Here is a 7,389-nt window from a genome sequence, read left to right as displayed (position 1 = left end):
CCTGCAGTGGGGGGCAGATGGCTCTGTGTTTTGATATCTGAGCCGGGGGGGGGGGGCAGAGGTCACGTTGAAGCTCAAATCTAAAGGAGTGCGGCTTCTCTCCTTCCTCTGACCTCCCAATCCTCGCGTCCCCTCCCCTTTCCCTCGCTCTCCCACGCTCCGGAGAATATCGGATGTCATTCCAAAAAGGACATTCCCTAAGACCTGTGCACCAGCTGACCCCACGCAGCCTGACGGAAGTGGGAGGTAGGTAGCCTTAGCCCGGCGCTAACCCACTTACATACTCAGTGGCATCATGCAAAGATGTTGGGGGGGGGATTTAGAGCAAAGGTGAGAGAGGGGCCCAGAGAGTGGATTCTGGAATCGTCAGGCGACACAGTGTAGAGGGATCACCCGCAGCTCGACGAGTGAGGAGGGGGCCTGATCAGTCTCAGAGACTCTGTCCCAGACATGACCAGCGTGTCTCCCTCTCAAATGACTCAGGGTAAGACTGGAACATACAGCCTCGGGTCTCCACAGCTCTATATCATCCATTCAGCCCAAAATAAAAATGTCTCTCTGACTCACCGATGGTCTTTGTCCACACCCGTCATCAATTATGAATTCATGTTTGACTGTGAGGCCACTTACCTTCTGGCAAAGCACTGCAGAGGACCTGGTCCGTTCATTAGCTACTTTTTAAGCATTTATGAAAGCATTATAAACATTCATTTTGAAACCTGATAAAATGAAAACTGTTTTTCTTTATTTATGCTTAACAATTGATCTATGGAGAATAAGGAATTATCCAGTGATTCGGCCATTTGATGCAACTTAACTTGTGATGGGTAGAAAAAGATTTTCTTTCACTAAATTCAGATTTACACAGAATTATGGGCACATTTTGTTGACAACATACAAACTTTTTGGGTTGTAGTCATATTGTATTATTATATACTGTACTGTACTGTACTAAACTATACTCATACTTGTTTTACCAATTCAGGGGCAGTGCGGCCGTGACTGGTTGACACACTCCATCAAGATCAATGCAAAGGAAATGAAAACAGCTGCTCCCCTTGTTTTGTGCATATACAGGTTTACATATCTTCACTTAAAAAACTGAATGAGCCAAACCTACTGGATAACTGTCACACTCCCTGCAGGGGATGTGCATCTTCAACCTGGGTCCAGACTGACATCGTCCAGCTGCACTCTCACTCAGAAGGTTCATCACTCTCCGGGCCTGGAGGATATTTACCATCAATGGCTAACTTCTGAGTACCAGTGAAACCGGTGAGTTTCCAGCTGACTCAGCATCAATAACTGCATCAGCAGTAACCACGCCAAAGTGTAAAAGGCAATTCAAAGTGCTTTACATGAAACACTAGTAGCATTGGGAAGAAACAGATAAATACAATCATTTAAAAGAGAAAATAAAAACATTAAAGTAGAATAAGACAGTTGATAAAAGTTACAGTGCAGTACAAGAAATGCATACATAGTTTATTTACTGAAAGGTAGCGACAAAACAGAAAAGTCCTGAGGATATTTATATATAAATTATGAAAAAGGAATCACTGCTTAAACCATGTTTTTGTTTTTTTAAAGCCTCGCTAGTAGTCCTGAATGAATGAATGAACACAAGCTGAACACAGATAGGTAGGACCAATTCAAACTTGTGGATCAACATTGGCCTTTGCAGTTAAACTGGACACATTTATTATTCATGTTGGTTAAACAACATTGTCCCTTTTTAGATCATATAAGAATTTATAAGACCTGAGTCATACTGTATCCCATCCCTTCATATACACATTCATGGACATAACATCAGAAAGATACATTTGCCTTATTAAATGATGCAGACTGTGTTTAATACATGATATTTTACAAGAGAACTTATAGTGTGTGTAATTGTTTTACGGTGACGGAGGACCCCTGAAATCGTAATGTATTTAATTTAGTGTTTCATGATGTACGGGGAAAGATGTACAATGAAATGAGCCACAAGTTGTGCCTTCACGTCTGGATTATCACTCATCAGTCAATTGAACAAGTGCTCATGTTCACCCCGTCCTCCCAGGAAGCAGCAGGCCTCTCCTCGGCTGCTCCAGACCGCAGATAAGGAGGAAGATGGATTGGAATAATGGCTCATGTAAAAATGGATCCGTCTCATCAGCCAACATCACAGCGTGGGGCCTCCTCACTAATTAGACTCAAACTATGGTCCAAATGTAGTTTGTGCCGAGCATGGTCACTGGGAAGAAATTTTCATCTGACAGGTCCAAAACTGTCATTGTTCCTATGTTTGCATTCGCAGAATTGATAACGACGTAACATCTCACGTATTTTCTTTGATTTTACACTTTTAAAGCTTTTAAATGCTGTGTTTCATTTGCTGCGTTTTCACCATTGTCCCACTACATTTAACACAAACGACAACTTCTTTCAAACCCAACAAAACCAACAATATGTTGGTTTTAAAAGCAAATAAGCACTACAATAAAAAGGTCACTACATCTAGCGCTCTTCTTTCGCTTTCCGCCACATTTTAATAGTTTTAAGGGAAAACTCCGGAGCGGAAGGTGCCAAAAATGCTCCTGTTACGCTGGTCGCCAACCGCCATTAAAGCGAAGAAGAAGAGCGTACAACCAATCACGTTGTGATCTCTTAGCTGGTTGTGGCCCGAGAACACGGCCTGAACCAGAGCTCCCGTACATCCTGTCATGCTGAGGTGTGAAGTAGTACATTTGAACTTTTTTATGTTCTCACTGTGTGCACACGTTCAAAGGAAGCTGAGCAGAAACAAAGTGCACGCACTGCTACGATAATCTGTATGAGTGAAAACCTCACTCGAGTGAACTATTCCAGGATTAGAAGGATTAGAATAGAGTTCAATCTCAGTGATTGTTGAGCTTGGACACGTATATATTATTATTATATATATATATATATATATTAAAGGTGGTACTCCCTACAGTGGCTGATGGACACACCTCTGCACTGCCTCTCTCTCCCCCTCTGTCCCAGGTAGGAGTTAATATACTCAGTTAAGAGATGATCCTCCACTGTCATTGTCTGGAGAGGGAGCAGGGCAGAGACGGGTGGAGGGTCAGTAAGTGGGGAAAGGGGGTTTCCTGTTACACTAACCCAGACTTTCATTGATAACTTCAATCTGTTTGATTTGAATCCACTTACACAATGACAGAGCGTACACATGTTGTTTGAGAGAATACTAATATGCATCAGAAAACCACAGAGGAAACCAAATAGTCATAAAACCAGCTAGCAAATGGTACTGCAATCAGACGGCGATTTGAGTGAGGACATGAGGACTTGAGCAATGAGATGGTGCATGCGGAGTAGTCTAATATTGACCTCTCTTTGAGCTCAGTGTTTAGTCTCCACCACCTCCTGGTACGTACAGGACTGTGACTGTATCACAGCCTTTTCTCTGAATATACAGCTGCTGCTGCTGCTGCTGCTGGAAACAAGGTTGATGAGAGCTACTTATTAAAGAGCATTATCTATTTTCATGTTCAGACTTTTTCCACATTTTTTCCCTCAGACTCTCTCCCAAGTAAACCCTGCTCATGGGCATATGTGCTCTGCTCCTGCAGACTACTATTGGTTGTTTCACAAACATCAAAGGGCAAGAGCAAAAAATTGGGACGTTTTGCAAGCGCACAGGCGCATCCTGAATGTAGGAGGCAAGTGTTGTCAAGTGTTGTGCTGAAACACACACACACACACACACACACACAAACACACACACACAAGCAGGATTGGCCAGCTCAGCCAGGAGATTCATGAAGTGGGAGGTGAACACAACACTGAGATGCAAGTGCAAGAGAGGTAGGGTGTAAAGTGGTAATGTAACGTTATTTAAAGGGATTTTGTCTGTGAACATTAGAACAATTTGGAAAGTTACGTAATTACCATGACATTTTTTGTGGCTATTAAATAAAATGTCCAACAAATCAAGAGCGACACACTGCCATCCCCACCTGGGCGGCTGCGGCTCAGGAGGTAGACTCGTTCAACAACCTGAAGGTTGGTGGTTCGTTCCCACTTTCCAGCAGTCCTCCAATGTCTCCTTGGGCAAGACACAACGCGGTGGAAAGAAGCGCTGTGTCCTTGGTAAGGACGTGCCAGAGGTAGCGCTACGCTATACAGGATTAAGACGAGACCACAGTTTGTCTTAGAGCAGAATTTCCAGCTGATAAAGAACCTGCCCGCATTTGATTAGAGGGCAAATGGTGAATGGTCTCTCGTCTTTCTTTTTTCTTTTCTGATACAAGTCACATTCACACAGCGCTGCCATCAACCGCATTTGTTCTGTCATGTTCACACTGCCGGCACAAACACCAGAGGCAATCTAGTGTTAAGAGTCTTGCCCGAGGACCCTTCGTCATGCGGACAGGGAGAAGCGGGGACCTAACTGACGACCTTCTGGCTCGTGGACGACCGTCTCTACCTTTAACAGTCATGTCATTCAGCAGGTTGTTTGACATCATTTCAAAAGTTGGTGTGCGGTTCCATCCATAAATATGACTGTGAAATGTTCCACATCCTACCCCTCACCAGTACAGATTGATCTCGCCCTGCCCACACCTGGATCCAGAACAAGAAGCAGCGGTGATCATCAGTCAGACTGGGAGCAGTGATTTCATGTTGTCCCTGACAAGGAAATGAGAGAGGGAGATGCAGGTTAATCTCCCTCTCTCACACACACCAGCTCCACACCCTTCCAGTCCTATCTGCAATCTAAAATTTCACTTACATTACAATTGAATACAACCTATCATCATAGGTTGGCTTTATCTCCTGTGATATATACTCCCAGGCTGAGAGGGGGAGGAAGGGAGGACCGCGGTGAACCTATTTGTGTTTATGGCTTTGCAAGGAAAGAGATAAATGACCTCCCGTTTTTATTTGGTTTTAATGAAGTAGGGACCAAGGGACTCCCCAGCATCCCCTTCTCTCCGCCTGCCTCTCCTCTTCCTCCCCCATCGTCCCCATGCTGTCCTCCTCCTCCTCCACCCGCCGCCTTTCCCCCCCGTTTGTGACCTAGATGCAGGACGGTTGACAGAGGACATAGGTTAGGAGGGAAAGTCACCTCTCTCAAGGTGTGAGGTGTGAAGTGGAGTGGACTAGGCGCCAGGCGGAGAGCTGTTAACCCGTGCAGACTCACAAGCTAAGAGGAGGTCCCCCGGGTGGGGGGGGGCTGGGGACGCCGGTGGAGGGAGATGGGGGGCTGGGTTGGGACAAAAACATTATCTTTGGCCACCGCATGTTCACCATACCAAAGAGTCACGCTAGCTAGCCGTTAATTGGACGCTCGGGCCCCCAATTAAGGCCACGGCGAAAAAAGGCAACTGGGGAGAAGAACAAGGGGCATACACACAACACTCACACACACTCACACACTTTCTCCTCCTTCGCCTCCACGTTTTCTATGGGACTTCATTAAAAGCGTGGTGAAGGGCGTCCTGAGGGAAAAGGGACATGGACTCATATAGTCACACACGTAGAGTCGACACAAACACACATGCATAAACATGTCCGTCGTGTGGGCGTGGCTGCCACATACACTCACACACTAACAAGTGTATCCATGTACACAACAGCTGGAGCCTGGTGGTCTCCGACTCCCAATACTTGCCTGACATCGCACAAACGTTTTGTCACAGGGCCGTTTGCCATGTTTGCCTCCGCGATTCTTCGACGGTCACGACTCCTTGGCGACGATCTTTGACCTCTTCCCAGAAGATCCTCTGGTGCTCACAGATGGCAGATGTTGTCCGCCACTCATCCTTTCCGTTGGAATACGAGTAGAGATCTTATTCTGTCCAAGTGTTCTCACTGGAAAATGGAAGGATGGATATTTCACATCTCTCTATTTACGTTGGAAGCCAACACTCGGCCTGTGACTTTGTGGTGGTGAATCGGCATGTAGCAAGTGCAACTCACATTCAGGAGTTCTGTCACTGACCTGAAATTACTTGCTTTCGATGAACTGTAACCAAGATTTTTTTTTTTCTTCCAACTACAACTATGAACAACTTTCCAGACGATGTTACAATCAAGTCAACTGACATGTTCATTTTAGATGTGCTATAAATGTTTGATATCTTGAATGTTAGAAAGACTCAAAGGTTCACGTCTGTATGAAAGTTTCTCTCTATGCCCCCGGTGAAGGATCTCACTCAGCTAATTATGGTGTAATGAACTGATGCAGAAGGCGGACGGTTTAGCTGGCATTAAAACAAAACGACACGCTCAGCTGGAACTAATCCGCAGTATTTACACAGGTGATGGGCGAGCATATTGTAAAATTACCTTTAAGCTACTTGTTTGCACTCCGCAACACTTCCCAGGCTGCCGAGGTGCCCGCCTGTTAGCACCTTGCTTATTTTTTTCCTATTTTTTATTTCCCCCCTCCCAGATTGTGACAAGAGCCCGTTGAGTGAAATGAAAAGAGCAAGGAAATTTTAATATTTAAAAAGGTCGAGTGTCTGCAGGAGCATTTCGTGTCTCGGAGCGATGGTCCTCGGGGACGTCGGCGCTATCACTCCGCCGCTGTTGTGACTGGATGGAAATGAACAAAAGACTCTGATGGGGGGAAAAACATAATGGGTGGGTTGTTGTCATCTGGTCATGCAACAGTTTCTCAGGCGAGAGTGTCTGTTCCCTCATGAACTTTTAATGGCGGGTTATGAATTTAGCATCAATGCTCTTAGAGCCTCTGTATCAGGAAGTTTATCTGACTGACTGAGTGTCACGGGATTAACTGAAGGAGTCTGACATGCCAACAGACATCTGTCATTAAAGACACACACATAGGTCCAATCAAGTATGGACTACATTTACTCAAGTACCATACTGAAGTACAGTTGAAACTTTACTAGTATTTCCATGTAATGCAGATGTGTACAGATGGGTCAAACTCCGACCTTCTGGCTAGTGGACGACCCGCTCTATCTCCTGAGCCACAGCGGCCGGTTAAACTTATTTTTTAAGTCAGGACCACTACGATGAAAAGGTTGATGATGTCAGTTGACGGACTGGATCGTGGTCGGTCGCAACGTCATGGCCTGCCTGCTCTAACGCTATGCTCAATGTCTTTATGTCGTGAAATTATGTATGATATGGAATTCATGTATGGAAACGTGATCGCTAATACTACTGTATATTATGTGCGGGGGGGGTTTCCTCTCACCTCCACTCCCACTGATCGAGCTAAGCATTTAAACCACGCCCACCCAGTGAGAGAGAAGTTTCTCCAACTCTGAATTAAAATGGAGCTAGAATGGCACTCAGTAGAGCCCATGCCTCCACCAAGGCCCGACAGTCGTCTTTGTATTAAAAAATCAAGCTGCACTAAATTGGAAATACTCAGATGTC

General features: G+C 45.2%; 1 protein-coding gene across 1 annotated transcript in view; it reads left to right on the top strand.

Moving 5' to 3' along the window:
- Positions 1-3,755, top strand: part of vrk1 (VRK serine/threonine kinase 1) — a 23,646-nt gene extending 19,891 nt beyond the window's left edge. The window contains exon 14 of the transcript XR_007029774.1: positions 3,720-3,755. The gene's annotated coding sequence lies outside the window, so the exon portion shown is untranslated. The remainder of the gene's footprint in view (positions 1-3,719) is intronic.
- The last annotated feature ends 3,634 nt before the right edge of the window (positions 3,756-7,389 follow it).

Source organism: Scophthalmus maximus, chromosome 15, assembly GCF_022379125.1.
Source record: "Scophthalmus maximus strain ysfricsl-2021 chromosome 15, ASM2237912v1, whole genome shotgun sequence".
Classification (NCBI taxonomy): Eukaryota; Metazoa; Chordata; class Actinopteri; order Pleuronectiformes; family Scophthalmidae; genus Scophthalmus; species Scophthalmus maximus.
This window is presented reverse-complemented; position numbering and strand designations above follow the sequence as displayed.